Raw genomic sequence first — 16202 nt, forward strand, 5'->3', positions numbered from 1 at the left:
ATAACTTCAGAAGTGAGCCACAAGGCAAGAGAAGTCATTTTATGAAGAAGACTTTGCTTTTATACCCCACTTTTCTCCATCAAAAGGAATCTCAAAGCGACTTATAATCACCTTCCCTTTCCTACCCGCTCTCACAGCAGGTACTTTGTGAGGCAGGTAAGGCTGAGAGCTTCCCCCAATATCTGAAGTTTCTGCATGTGAGTGCAAAGAGAGCAAACCACTTGTTTAATGATGGTGTACTGACATGAACCTGTAGGTGGGCTGGCCTGGATTCAGAACCTCACTCCTAAAGAAATGTGGTCATCCCACATTAGCCTTAGAAAGGTGATGTGCTGCTAGAGGCATGATGTGCCTCATTCATTTTGGTATCTGTGCAGCAGAAGCACAAATTGAGTAAATATAGCCTATCCCACATATGAGAGCTGAAGTTTAAGAAGATACAGTTGGGTTGCTGAAGAGACCTGGATCAATTTCTTATATTTCAATGTTTAATGGACACATTGCAATAAGTGTTAACTTTATTAGAGCCCAAGTTTGTAGTCTGATGATGAATCATACTATTTCCATTCTTCTGGATTCAGAAATAAAAATCAAAGGATGTGAGAGGGGCACCTGCTGAAACTCAGAAAAATATACAAAAGGTAATGTGAATGAGGTGAAGCGATTATTTTAGAATGTGTTGGGTCTTATTTGCTGAATAACTGCTGTACCTTTATGGCTCTGCCTTTTGTATTTTCTCAGTAATATGTATGATCCTTCACACTTTCAATACTGTACAGCTTTATCTCTACAGGGAACCTTTTGCTCTCTGAAAATGTCAAAGTATAACAACTGGTTTGGAAACATTTCCTTTCAGAAAAGAGAGGAAAAGTATCTTGCTCTCTCTGTGATATTACTGCACACATATTTTGTAGTGATATAAAGAAAGAATACCCCTCCCCCTTTGAAAAGGACAACTAAAGTTAACTTTCCACCTCCTACACAAATATGGTTTGGCAGGCACGGTTGGCTTCAATGCCATCAAAATGAAGAGAAAAAGACCTGCTACAAGGATTCTGACTGTGATATCCCCATCTGGTGGGAGAGGTGAGTGCTTTGGAAGCCCACTTCCCCCAGAATACAGCAACCTTTAAAAGAGAAGGATTAAAATTTCATGATATACTTAAGAAAAGAGTTCTTTATTTCTGCATGCATGGAAAGTTGTGCTAAAGCAGTCAGTATTTAGCCATTTTGGCTACAAAGCTAGACTGGAAATATGTGTGCCATAACTGGTGAAAAATCAGAAGCTCCCAGAAGCAGACAGCATGTGTTTGTAAATCATCACAGTTTGTAAATCACAGTTTGTAAATCATCACAGTTCCCAGTGGATCTTTAATTACTTGCCATCCTGATGGATCAGTGGCGTACTGCTGTAAAATGGCACCCAGGGCTTGCACCAGGTACTGCCCCCTGCAGCCACCACCTGCCCCAGCCCCTGGCCAAACTCCCCCCATTTCCCCACTGCACTCCTCCCACCCCTGCAAAATAAAAACAAACCTTTCCTCTATCCCTCCAAGTGGTGGCACAGCTGGCAACACACTTGGGGGCGGGGACAAGGCCCTAACTTTCTTCCATCACTTCAAGAGGCATCATGGCTGGCAAGACACTGGGGGTGGTGGGGGTAGGGCCAGGGAGGGTGCGTTCCTTCTCTGGCCTTGTTCCCATCCCCCCCCCCCCAGTGTCTTGCCAGCCATGAAGCCGCTTGAAGTGACGGAAGAAAGTTCGGGCCTTGTCCATGCCATCTGAAATTTCCTTATCATTATTGCTGAAAAAATGATGCATCATAGGCAATTATTAGTAAATCTGGTTTATTTGCATGATGTACACAGGTCACAGAGTTCAGCTTTTTTTGGCATAGAGTTTGGATTTTCTTGGTGCAAAGTTTCAGTATTTTCAGTAACGGTTATTCATAGACCTACTATAATGGCAATGACAGTCCTTAGCATTTGTTCCTCCTCATTAGGGCTGTAAATAACATTTTTGTAATCAATGTGAGCAGTGATTCTGTGAATAACTTCTGGCAACAGGAATCATTCCTTAGAAAGACATTGTCTTCCTCACATGAAGTACTGGAAATGTTGAAGATGTGAGGCCTGTTCTCAACCAAGTCAAAAATGGCAGCTTGATCTTTAACTTGCTTTATACATTTGAATGATTCTATGTATGAAGTTAATCTCATGAGTATTATAAAAGGATTTCCTCAACCAGAAATCCCTCCATGAGAATAGAATCCCAGCCCCTATGGCTCTCTGATTTAGCATAGCTCAACAACTTGGCCAAGAGTAAGCACTCATACCTCCTGGATTATTCCTGGGCCAGTCTTCCTTCCCCGATAATTAATAGACAAGTTCAGCAAAAAAAATGTTTCTGGAATGCAGTGCAGTGGAGGAAAATTAAATATTATCTATGAATGCATTAAGCTGTCTTACACTGAGTTGGACCATTAGTCCATCTTGCTCAGTATTATCCACTCTGACCGGTAGAAGTTCTCAAGGGAGCTTGGGCAAAGAAAGGTTGTTTCCAGTACCTGGTCCCTGTGATCATTCAACTGGAGATGCCCAATGAAGCTGGGAACTTCTGCATGCAAAATGTATTTGCTGTTGCTGAGCCACCAACAAACTGAGCCACTTTTACACTGTGCCCAATTATTAGTCTTCCAGGCTGTCTTTTCAACAGTTCCTTGCCTCAATTTCTTTAGCCACAAAATCAGGGACTGATTTCCTGCACACAAAACATGCAGTTCACTACTGAGGCATAGTCCTTTTATAACCTCACGAGGAACTAGAAGTCGTTTCAGATGATAAAAGGTCAGTTCGGAGCTTGGACGGGCACTGCTTTATGAAATGCTGCCTGCCTAGTGATGCAATAGCTAATACCCAAGATGCCATTCCAGGTATAGCTCTAAAGGAGATTTGGAGCATGGCCTGACCTGACAGAGCAGCCCAGTGAGCTGAGCTAGCCATCTGTTAAGTATAATATCAGATGTTCATGGCCAAACGATCCAAAGTTTTTTGCAAAATCTATTAAACTGCACCCTTTTTTATGGGTAAACTTTGAAATGCTGTTGAAGGAAGGTTAACTGATGGATCAAAATGCTAAAACTAAAAGTGCCAGATGCTTAATGTTACTTTCATGATAAATAAATTATGGTGCCAGCTCGTTGTCAGCTCCGGCCCCACTACAACAGTACTTGATGATTCCTTCTCTGGAAAAGCCCACAATGCCTGTTTGCAGTTATTTGCTTCAACAACCAACAACTGGAGTAAACCATTGCTAAAAAATGGCTGGTGGTGCACACTTGTGATTTACTTGCTTCCTTGATTTGTGCATGCCCAAGGGTCATAATTGGCTAGATCATGCATAACTTAAAAGCAGTTAAGCTAGAGTGTATGTGCTGCTGTTGCACCTGCAGAGGCAGTAAAATTCAGCAGTTGACAGCATTCAGCATGCTGATGCATGTGCAGAACTTACTGGATCAAATGCACCAGAGGCTTTTCACAGATGAATCAGCAGTGGGGCCAGTGGGGGTGGGGGTGCTGGTACTGCAACAGCAGATCAGCTCACTGAACACTAATTTGAAAAGACAGGCCAGCTTGCCAATTGGCCATGCTGGCAAGGGGCTGATGGGAATTGTAGTCCATAACATCTGGAGTGCCAAAGGGTTGCCACCACTGTTGTACCCACTCTGCGGCAGTGATGGTAGGGAAGCAAGCTCACTTCTTCACCATTACAGTATCCATGCAGTGCCTCCAGCAAATATTTTCTGAATGATGAAAGAATTCTCTATCTTATGCCCCAGACAAGGTTGATCATGGAAATCTACTGTACTATTGTGATTTTTTTTTGCTATTCATTCTGCTTATTTGGTAGAGGGAGGGGACAAATCCAGATGTTTTCAAAAAGGCATTTGTGAACCCCCTCCATTTTGGGGGAAGATGTATGACTATATAGATTCAGGCAGTCCTGAAAGGGACACATTATCTAGACCCATTTCAATCCAGATGGAGGTCTGGGTTTGGGACAGATTTGGCTTTGGTTGCTTGAATTGCCAGATACAGGTTGGGAACTATCTGGAGATTTTTGAGGGTGGAGCCTGAGGATGGCAGGGTTTAGAGAAGGGAGGAACTTCAATGGGGTATAATGCCATAGAGCCCACCTTCCAGAGTGGCCATTTTCTCCAGGTGAACTGATCTCTATTGGAGATCAGTTGCAAAAGTGGGAGATTGCCAGTCACCACCTGGAGGTTGGCAACCCTGTTGGTTGCCCTGACTGTTGTTGAGAGAATTATGGGAAATGTTTCCCTCTTGATTCTCCTGGACCTGTCAGTGGCTTTAAATAGTATCCTTCTGGAGTGGATTGATGGGCTGGGAGTGAAGGGCTAATGGCCATTTCAATGATGTGTATGCTATGGGATCAACTAGGAAGCTATCTTGTCCCCCTTGCTATTTAATATCTGCATGAAACTGATGGGAGAGATCATTTGGAATTTGGAACAAGGTACCACTAATATGCAGATGACATTCAGCTCTATTTCCCCTAACAGCTAGGTGGATTTGTAGAAATTCTTAACAAATGTTTGGAGAGAGTAATGGGAAAGATGAGGGCCAATAAATTAAAGCTCAGCCCATGCAAGGCTGAAATGCTGTTGATCAATGACAAAGCTAGTGAAGGACTGAAGAGTCAGAGGGGGTTGTATTTCCCCCTAAAGTGCAGTTTTATTGGAGGACTGTGTCTGGAAACAAAGATCTCCTCTGTGGCACGTAGAACCTTTTGCCGACTGATAGAAGAGCTATAGCCCTTTCTCAAAAAGCATCAACTGCCACAGTTATCCATGCTTTGAACACATCCATTTTAGATTACTGTAATGGGTCCTATGTGGGGCTGTCTTTGAAAACTGCCTGGAAATTTCCACCACTTCAGAATGCAGTAGCTAAATTATTGCTGGTATCACCCCTGTGTTAAAAGATCTATAATAACTGCAGATCTTCAGGCACAATTCAAGGTACTACATGGCTCAGTTTCAGGGTACCTGAATGACAATCTTCTGCCATATTGTCCAGCTTACTGGTCTTCCTGTCAAGTTCTTCTCTTTGTGCCCCCATCTTCAACATTAAGGTGGATGGTCACCAGAGCCATGACATTTTGAGAGAGTAGCACTTTACCTTTGAAAGGCCCTTTTCTTTGAGGCTCACCTGGGTCCTACTTAACTTTCCTGTAGGTGCCAGGCCAAGGGATTTTAAAGGAGTTTTGTCTGTTGTTCAATGGTTTTATTTTCAATGGTTCAATGGTTCAATGGTAATAAAGACTGTATTATTAATATTATTCCAAACAACTTATTTTACTAGAGTTAATGCCTTTGGCTGGTTTTTATTATTATTGACTGGAATGTTTAATTATATATTTATTGTTACAATCTGGTTCAATTGTAGGCTTGGTTTTGATTTTATTGTTGTCACAAGAAGGATTGGAGAGGGGACATATACATTTTCTAAATGAATAAACATATATCGAATAAGTGCAATTTCCCCAGTTGCCATCTCCTGCTGCAGACCTCCGATTCCACTCCTAAGCAGTTCCTGGGGGTCCCCAGTCCTTTAAGACTTGCATTCCATGGGCAGAAATCCCTTCCATTTACAGGAAATTGCTGGTGAATCAAAACCACAATTACCAGGAAACAGTGCTTCAGCATATAAATGCTATCCAATTAACACACACACACTCAGCTTTATATATGAGTAAGAGGGAACAAAAAATGAACCCTAAAAAAACAAGCCATGTCACTTCCTCTTCCACCTTAGCCCCCAGCAAGATTAAGACAGCCAAAGTCATCCCCACTTTGAAAAATAAATATTTTTTCTTCCAAGTATTTCGGATGGATAGACGAGGAAGGGGACTCTGTAAAAGGAAAGGAGTGCAAAAATGCACATGTGCAAAGTATTTGTCATTGCTTCAATAAACAAACCCCCCAAAATTATGATGTTAGGCTGGGGAACTGAGGAGACTGCAAATTTCTACTGTTGCTTCAGAAAAGAATGGATGGTAAATAACCCCTCTTCAAGAGCATGGCAATGGGGATCAACTTACCATATACCTGAGAGCCAGCAGTTTGTCCAACTGATCGCTAACAGAGGGAACAAGATATTGAGATTACCCTTTTCCAGTAAGTCATAGACCTAACTAGGAGTTCCACAAATTTTGTGGCAAACGTGTCCAACATTCAGATTTACTGTGTTTGATTGTGTCAACAGGTCTGCAGAAGCGTAGCTCCAACGGGACCGGGGGGGCACGTGACCCACTGGGTGCGTGTCCCTGTGGGGGTGTGGCGAGGACATTCCAGGGGTATTCCAGGGGCACAGCGGAGGTGTTCCGGGGCAGGGTGGGGCGGGGTGAAGCAGAGGACACACCAGTGCACCGGGCACTTTTCCCTCTTGTTACGCCTCTGCAGGTCTGTTCACTTCAAAACTGAACCACTTGAATGTAAACCAAACAGTTTAGCACAAGCAGTTTTTGTGAATCTGCATATGCATGAAAATCTGGCATGCGCCAGTCCAAACAGATCAGCAGCCATTAATGTTGTTAAGGAGTACTTTGAAAGATATTGAATGGTATGGTTATTTTTTTAAAAAAATAGTGTTTATTTCTGCCTGATTTATATGATTTATCACTGATGTCTGCTAAGTAGAGCAAAGGCAAGTAGTGGGAGAAATAGAACTCCCTCAGAGACTGAGATTGCACATGCACAAAAAGCTAGTGGCACTATAAGGGAGGAACAGTTCAGATTGCTGGAAAGCCATGAAATATTTGTCAAAACAACTAACCCGAGTACCTTAAAAAAAAATCCTGGCTTCCTATTTGCAACTGACTAACATGTCGAGTCAAACTGGCAGATATTCGAGCACCCCTAAGTCTAATCCTCAGGAACTGGAAGATAGATTCAGACCATTTATGCACTTATGGTCTCCTTTGCATGGGACACACATTCCCTTCTGGCTTGATTCTCAGTTATGCACATGTGTCCTGTATTTCAGATCTCACTGTGATCTTAGATTAGACTCTTCTTGCAGCTTTCTAAACCTGTGAAAATCTGACTCCCCCCCCCCCTTTCACAGAGAAAGTAGCATGCACCAGCTTTCTTTAGGTTTTCCCGCTCCTCCCTGTCTTCCTTCACCCACACAACAGCAGTTCTGCCCACCCTTTGGGTCAACTTGTCAAGAGGAGCAGAGGGGCTTCGTTTTTATTTTAATGCTGTAGGTCTATCACAGGAGCAGGTAAAACTCTGGTATTTTTTTTTAAAGGTAGCAGGCAACTCCCCAATAGGAGGTTTCAGAAACAACAAGGAAGGCAAAATGTGGGCAAAATGGTGACTCGGCTGTCCCTATATTTCACAGAGTAAACAGAAAAAGATGGGAAAACCCCACTGTGAAGCAAACAGCTGCAGGAGTGTAGCTGTGGAAAACAGTGCCTGGGACTCACTCTGTGCCCTGCCCCCTCAGCTGCACCCCTTCTTCAAAATCATGGAGGTTGGGGACGGTAGGACTGGCCCAGCCCCCAAGCTCCATGTGGCGCTGAGAGTGAGGCCAGCCTGCCTTACCCCATTCCCAAACTCCATGTGGGCCTGTTGGATGCTGGCTTCAGGTGGCCCAGGTCCGGATGACCAGAGGTGGAGTTTGAGGGGCAAAGCCAAAACTGAAGCTGGTCAGCTCAGAGGCTCAGTTTGATCCTGGCTTCACTGAGGCTAGGGTCGAGTTTTAAACTGAGGCTTGCAGTTTAAAAATGGAGTTGGACCTCATAAAGTCAGCATTCAATGGGCCCTCCCCACTTCCAAACTTTACATGGAGTTTGGGAGCTGGGTGAACTTGGTCCTGCTCCCAGCTCCATGTGGAGCTTGAGGGTGGGGCCAGCCCTACTCGTCCCATTGTCTGAACTCAATGGAGAATTTCAGGAAGGGATGCCGTTGCGGGGGATTTTGCATGCTCCACAAGACCATTGGGAGTGGTGCCTGTCTCATGCCCCCCCCCCCCTCCAGGTGCTATTGGCATGAATGTTGAAATCTCTCCAAATAATTAGTCTAGGGCACAGGTGTCAAACTCGCGGCCCTCCAGATGTTATGGATTACAGTTCCCATCATCCCCTGCCAGCATGATGCTGGCATTGGGATTTTGTAAAAGGGTGACGTAGGTATAGATTTTTTAGTGGGGTGGGTTCGGTGGCTGAGGGCTTTCCTGCTGCTTCATTCCATGCATTGTTTCAAGCAAGCTGGACATGTAATGGGAGGGGTTTGAACCCGAAACCCCCCCACCCTTACCTACGTCCCTGGAAGATTACTGAATCATGATAACTATCACCACCATCACCCAGCCTTCAGTGTGGAGTTGATAAAGGACCACATAACCAGGTGGAGCTGAGACAGCCTTAGCTTCCAGTGTGGCAAGAACCCAGCTTGTGTCTGATTATGCATTTTGCTTATTCCTAGTGGGAAAGGAAAATAGAATCTTGAAAACAGCTTATTTTAGCATGAGCCCAAAGGGACTCTTGTTGACCATAAGGTTAACTAGAAGTTATTAAATGATGGCTGTGATATTATATTCTCCCCTCTCCCCCTTGTTTGTTCTAGATCTAGACATAATTACTGTGTGGCTGCATAGAGCCCCCTGGGGCTCAAATACAGACTTTTATACTGAGCAGAAACTGTTCTTGCAAAAAACAAAATATCCCCCCAAATTCCAATAATTTGTTTTCCTCTTTTTTAAAAAAAGTTCCACATTCCAGATTGTCTTTCCATCTTTAACAGTGGAAACTGTCTTCCGTTTGTTTACTGACCCAGCTTTTTTGTGTGTGTGCACCATTTGAGCAACAGAGAAGAACTTTTCCCCTGCCTGGAAAAGCTTATAGGCTTGAGAAGTTATGGGGGCAAAGAGTGCCCCATAAAAGGAAGCTGATGGAACAGCGATGTCTGGCTTGTGTTGCTTTATCCCCAAGTTGCACTGGATTTCATTAAGCTGTATGCTTATCCAGTAATGCGATCTAAGGAAACACTCACTGCTGCTTTTAAGACTTGGACAGGGAGGGAGTACAAGAGGGGATATCATTTTAAAATTGAATCTTCGTTTCTCCATATCCTCTTGCCTCACTGCCAGTGAGTCTCATTTACACGCATGGTAGGGTGTCTGTTTCTGCTCATTACTCTTGACCCCACAATTTTCGTCCCTGTATATTTGTTTAAAATAATGGAATACATTTGAAGGGAAAGAAGCATAGGGCATTATTTAAAAAAACAAACACCACTATACGCTTATTAAGATTGCCATGAAAGAGATTTGTGGATTTGAATGTATGTAATTGTTTGTTTGGGGAGTTCATATGCCTTCTTCTAGCCTCTTCTTCATTCCCACTCACCCCATACACTCCCTAAGTGCACAAGCTGGCCTGACCTTCCTTAGCTTGTTAGTAATAGCAACAACTCCAGGGGTGAATAGTTAAGTGAGGAAGTTGGGACCATTGCTACGGGTGGAGCTAGGGGTTACTTTGGGAGCCTGGACTATTTTTCAAACCTGACTCTGCCATTCGTTACTTGAATTTGTCCTTGATCGAAAGTAAGGAATACTTTTGTTTTCTAAAAAACAGAAGACGAAACTAGTGGTTGGTCATTACCTACAGGGACAGCATCGAATGCCACAATAACCCTACTTCCCCAGCCTAAGCCCAGTTCATGGAGTCTTGGATGATGGAATTTGGAAACATAGGCCCCTTCCACACACGCAGAATAATGCATTTTCAAACCACTTTCACAACTGTTTGCAAATGGATTTTGCTATTCCGCACAGCTTCAAAGAGCATTGAAAGCAGTTTGAAAGTGCATTATTTTGCATGTGCGGAAGGAGCCATTGTTTCCTATGAAGAAGTCTTTAAGCATGGATATTGCTTCTCTCCCATGGTTTTCCTATTACTAATGGCCCGAGCAAGATGAGGAAGATTTAAATGACCCAGTGTACTCACAGGTTTTACGTGTAACCTGAACCTATCAAGAGTTTAGTGGATACTGCCATTATACTGCTATTCCCTAGTTTGTGTTGTGAGGTCACCATGCCTTTTGTTCTTCCTGGGGCTGACCTTGTTCATGCTGTATTTAGGCACCTTTTAAATTGGTTGTTTTTCAACATGTAGTTTTATATTAATATTTACATATTTACGTTGCATGTAAATGGTTAAGACATCCTGAGTCTGTGGTAAAGGGCAGGGAATAAATGCAAATAAATAGAAATAGGATAGAAGTTGAATTAAATAGATAAATAAATGACCACCAAAACCACACTCCACCAATTCTAAGAACACATTCCTGGGAGTAAACCCACTGAACAAAATGGAATTTACTTTTGAAGAAAACCGCTTAAAATTGCTTCCTGAGTCATTTATGCCTTTATAGGTACTAAATGCAGTGACGTAGGTATAGATTTTTTATGGGGGGGTTCAGGGTGAGGTCACGCCCCCACCTGCCTCTGGGGGCATGGCTACGCCTCCCCAAGCTCCACCCCTAGCCTAAGTGCTTATAAAAGCAGCTCTCCGAGGCAAGGGATGGCAGACTCCCATGACCCGCCTGCCCCACCTTCCCCACCGGCTGGGCTCCCAGCTGGCAGCCGGCAATCCCTTCTCTCTCCCCTCCAGGCAGAAGGGTAGCTAGGGGAAATGGAGCTCAGTGCAAAATGTGAGGTTTGCGCACCCCCCTCCCCATGGGCGACTGCTGTGATGCTGGAATCCACCCCCAAACAGCATCATTTTCAATGGTGTTTAAATTAGGGAGCCCAGATTCTGCTTTTAAATACAACTTAAAGGGAGAATCTGAGGTCCCCAGATAAAACAATATTGAAAGTGATGCTGTTTTGGGGTGGATTATCCCCCACCCTGAAACAACATCACTTTCAATGTTTAAACTGGGGACCTCAGATTCTCCCTTTAAATACATGCCAAAGTGGGTGGATTTAAAAAGAGAATCTGGGAAAATTTGGGGGGTGCCTGCTGTCAGGGGTACAATTGTTAAGCTAGCAGCACCAAACTTTCAGGGTATCTCCTGATGATACCACCCAGGTTTGGTGAAGTTTGGTTCAGGGGGTCCAAAATTATGGACTCTCAAAGGTGTAGCCCCCATCTCCTATTAGCTTCCATTGGAAACAATGGGGGATGGAGGCACCAGCTTTGGGAGTCCATAACTTTGTACCCCCTGGACCAACCTTCACCAAACCGGGTTGGTATCAGCAGCACGCTATCCTGATGATACCACCTAGGTTTAGTAAAGTTTGATCTGGGGGTCCAAAGATATGGACTCTCAAATGGGTAGACCCAGCTACTATTAGCTTCCATTGGAAACAATGGGGGATGGAGGCACCAGCTTTGAGAGTCCATAACTTTGTAACCCCTGGACCAACCTTCATCAAACTGGGCTGGTCTCAGAATCAGACTATCCTGATGATGCCACCTAGGTTTAGTGAAGTTTGATTCAGGGGGTCCAAAGATATGGACTCTCAAATGGGTAGACTCATCTACTATTAGCTCCCATTGGAAACAATGGGGGATGGGCACCCCTTTTGGGGGTCCATAACTTTGGACCCCCTGAACCAAACTTCACCAAACCTGGCTGGTATCATCAGGAGTGTCACCTGACGATAGCCTGACATTTTGGTGGCGCTATCCCAAAAACCGGGCCCCCTGCAGGCCAAAAACCAAAAAAAACTTTAAAAATACAAAAACCCACAAACGGGGGGGGGGGGACCCGAGAACCCCCCCCCTTACCTACGTCCTTGACTAAATGTGACTGTAGGTACTAATATTCCTTCAAGTGGAGTGAACATTCCATCATATGTCACTTTCTATTTTTAAAAAAATGATATTTGTGTTGCAAGATATTTGTGTTCTTTTTACTGGAGATATCCATTTAGGGTTCCCTGTTCTGACTTGTGAAATTCCTGGAGATTTGGGGATAGACCCTGGAGATGGTGACATTTGGGGAAGAGAGGGGCCTTGGTGGGGTGTAATGCCATGAAGTTTATCCTCCAAAACATCTATTTTTTCCAGGGGAACTAATCTCTGTAGTCTGGAGTCTGGAGAACAGGTGTAATTCCAGGAGCTCTCCATGCCTTACCTGGAGGTTGGCATTCCTCGATCCAGCTTTGCCATAGCTGGGTCTTTCTATAGAAATAACATTCTACTATCCAATAACATCCATGTAGTCATAGTAGTGGTAGTAGTAGTAGTTATTCAGAAACTTCAGCCAGAGTTGGGCCCGCTTTCACCTATTAAGACTCTATTACATTTGGATATCTCTTCTCACAGAATCTATTCGGCACAACAATGAGATCCTTCTTGGCTGTTAAATAGAATGGAAAACAAGGGGTGCTTCCAAATTATATTGTTTGCTGTGTGATAAATTTATACCGGAACAAAGTTAGCATGATACAGCAGTCTTGCCAAATGATAGCATGACTGTGCATCATCTGAAGCGGCTCCAAACAAGTCACTTCAGTCTTCAAGGAAAGAACTCATCAAGTGCTATTGTATTTCAAAGCAAGCACTTTGGCTTTAACATAATTACACATTGTGTTCACAGACAAATAGAGGCAAGGGTTGTGCTACTGATGATGATTGACATGAAATATTTATGCCTTCAGAATGAAAAATCAGAATATGCCTGAACATGTTCTTTACTTGGGGGGGGAAACAGGAAAGGCTCATTCTAGTCTGTCCAGGCATTGTGACGTTTTGACAACTTTTTAGAAGCCAGTGGCTAGTATTTTAGATATATGGCTGTACATACAAGAAAGGGGGTGGCAGCTGCTATCTCAGACCAAAACCCTCCTTATGCCCAATGCTGGTCAAAATTTGTGCAAAACGGCTTACAAGCATAGGTGGAAATCTCACCTATGCATGTAGTGCACAAAGGAAAACCGATCAAACTAGTCCTTCTTATGTGTACAGTGGTCATTGTGCATTAACTATGATATGCATGCGTCCACAATGGTGTGGAGAAGAGACTGGGCACAAAGAGGGAGAGAGGTCAGTACCATAATCCACCCATAGATATGTCTGCACAGCCCCCTCCCCCCCCTCTCTCTCAGAAATCAATGAATGTGTGTTCAGCCGTCTGGATCCATTTCCTGTAAGTGCCACATGTGGATTAGAAATAAACACAGGGAGTGAAAATACAAGCCAGCACAAATAATTTCTGAGCTACCATTTCATTCCTAAACTTTTCTGCTTTCTTCCCCTCTTTTCCAGTGCTCTCTTAACTCTTTCAGTGCCACTGGACAGCACAGGTTTCAGTCACAGATACCGTCCCCCTTCCCCTAGGCAGGTCAGTTTTGTCAGCAGTATGCACAGAATTGTTCAGAGAGAAAAACTCGTCAGTCTGAAAATGATTCAAGACAAAGAGGAGGCAAGAACAACTTTTAGGTATGTCTGTTCAAAACCATTAAGTGGTTTATTGTTTTAAACCAACATTTCATATTGAGCCTAGAGAATACTAGTGACCCAGTGCAAGTCCCAAACTGCACATGTACAAGTGTATTCCTTGTAAGCTGGCCCTAGCTGAAAATAGACTGCTGCACTCAGGATTTTGGAAATTCATTAAGGATATGCATTCTAGCTACGAGTCAGTGTACAGAGGTAGATAGAATGTTTGGACCTATATTGACTTGAATTCAAACATTTGTTTAGCCATGAAGATTACTGGGTGGCATTTGATACCTCCATACCTTTCAATCTAACCTACCTCACAGGGTTGTTGTAAAGTTAACACTGGATAACCCTGTGTACATTGTCTTATACTTCATTGAGGAAGGACAGATTACAGATGAGACAAGAAAACATGTTGATGTAGAGCCAGGACATCGGATTTTTAGTTAGGTTAGTTTATATTTCTGTCCTTCTGCAGCTCCCAGGGCACTTAAGGCAGTTCACAGAAGACTAAAATCACATTATCTATTAATTTACTTGATTTTTATCCTACTCTCTCCTGTCCCAGCAGGCTCAGAGCAGCTCACAACACTATAATAAATATCAAACAATAGCAGATACAGTATCAAATACAACTAACCAAAAATTCATCCTAGCCTTTATATAGGGCACAGCAACTTATCCATACTTTAACGTAGCACGATGCATTTGTATTTGAGCTTGTTTTTAGAATCCCTTGTGCCATCAGCAATTGTATGATATGGTGTTGAAAGACAGTAGGACAACAAACAAATCAACCCACAGACATTGTTATTTTTAGCAGTTCACTGGCATCACATTTACAATGTCTTTCTTCAGTACTATTCCCTTTCCTAGACTTTTTGTCTCCTCCTTCTCTCTTCCCCCCTTTTTTCCATCTTTTCACCAGCAACAATAACCCCAATATGTTGACAGAATAGTCAAGTCAAAGGACGGTCTGTTTCCTTAAGGCTGAGCAGAAGGACCTTATATCATGCCGCCACATGTCAGCACTTCCAACCATCCAAAAGGTGTAGAGAAAAAGACAACACTTCCAAACTATTCACAGAAAGATGAGAGCCTTTAATGTAGTCCCTTTGGTTCTTTAGTTTTGGTTCTTTAGTTTAGTTAAATAAAAGGATGTCCATGTGAAACTCCATGAGGGCCTTTCAGAGTCCATGTGGACCCAAACAGCTTTTTCAATCAATCTCACCTAATTCCACTCCCCACTACAGTACCCATCCCAGCTTTTGTCCATGAAAGTCCCATAATCCTCAGCATAGCCTTTTTAGTAGTCAAATTGAAGCCTCCTTCCTTTTTCCAGCAGCAAAAAAACTCACTGGTTCTTAACCATGAGGTGTAATATAATCCTGTTGATAGCCAACAACTGGAATTAGAATTTATGAAGTCTGTGGGAGCAAATGGTCCCATGAAACTTTTTCTCCTGGTATTTGCTTAAGCCAGCATCTCCAAAGAGAATTTAGATCATTGTTATATTCGGGATTTGGGTTTATATAGAAATGGTGCATTAAAAAACAACAACCTGACAAGACATTCCATCAGGTAACGGAATCCAGAGAGCAATACTGATTGGTTTTCCTAAACCATGTGATATCCCTGCACTTTATTCAGCAGCACACACATAATGAAAGGCACATTGTTAAAGAAGAGCAGGCTGAAGACATGTGCGTACCTTTAAGATGTGTGTCTTTATAGTGAAGCCCTTCCACTCCAAATGCACAGACAGGACAGTATTAAGTACTAACAGCTCTGTCTTCATTGTAGGAAAACATTAATTACCCAAATCCAGCTGCTCAGCTGAGAGGAATGTACAGTGCAGATCACAATGGAAAGAAAAATGCTCTGTCTCATTATAATGGCAGAAAGCACTGCTTGTGAAGAAGGATTATTTTAGAAAGTTTCAGTACTCTTAAGAAGGTGAGATAAAAGAAGAAATCCTCTGCTTCTTGCGTTTTCTCTCTCTTTGAACTGTTCCAAACACTTGATTACTATTTGACTTCCTCATCCCATCCAACCACAGTTTACAATCTTGGACAAGTCTTTCTCCTTGGCTAGGCCCCCTTACCTGAAGCTGTGAAATGTTGTCCCCAGCTGCTGCCACACCAGCAGACTCTTCCTTCTCCATCCACCTCAGCCTGCACCTCAGAGCAACTGGGTTTCTCTTCTTTCTCCCTCCCTCCTAGTTGCCTGAGTAGGAGCAGAGGAAGGAAGGGTGAAAGGGGGGAGAGGAGAGGGAGGGGGAACGTGGAGCTGTAACTTTAATAGCACAGAGACCCTTTTGTTTCCCAGCATATGGTATATTTCATACATACTGAAGACATTAGCCACCTATATTTTTAAAGAGCTTACTTCAAAAGTATAAATGCAGCCCATGCCCAGCGCTCTGAAAACACACTCTGGGAAGGGCCAGGAGCTTTGCAAGCTCCAAACACACAAAAGAAAAACAGACAGCGCTATGATGCTTTGAAAGTTTCTTTTTCCATCCTGCTGCTGCCTGTGCCTGACTTTGTGAATGATCTGTGTACATGAACTTTATTTATTGCTCATCTGGCAGCAGTCTCCACCCCAAACACTTTCACTACAGAAAACCGTCACTGACTGCAGAGTTTTGGTTTGCATTGCTTTACACTTAGGGGACAGCCAGGTACCCATATTTCGCAACTCCCCTCTTCATTAGCTTC

At 43.3% G+C, this 16202-nt stretch overlaps 1 protein-coding gene across 2 annotated transcripts in view; it reads right to left on the minus strand.

Moving 5' to 3' along the window:
• Nucleotides 1-15700, minus strand: part of SYNPO (synaptopodin) — a 93013-nt gene extending 77313 nt beyond the window's left edge. Inside the window, exon 1 of one of the 2 annotated variants that reach the window (XM_048489791.1) lies at nt 15587-15700. The gene's annotated coding sequence lies outside the window, so the exon portion shown is untranslated. The remainder of the gene's footprint in view (nt 1-15586) is intronic. The other variant, XM_048489792.1, reaches the window with a different exon arrangement.
• Nucleotides 15701-16202: the final 502 nt, after the last annotated feature.

Source organism: Sphaerodactylus townsendi, linkage group LG03 (genome assembly GCF_021028975.2).
Source record: "Sphaerodactylus townsendi isolate TG3544 linkage group LG03, MPM_Stown_v2.3, whole genome shotgun sequence".
Taxonomy (NCBI): Eukaryota; Metazoa; Chordata; class Lepidosauria; order Squamata; family Sphaerodactylidae; genus Sphaerodactylus; species Sphaerodactylus townsendi.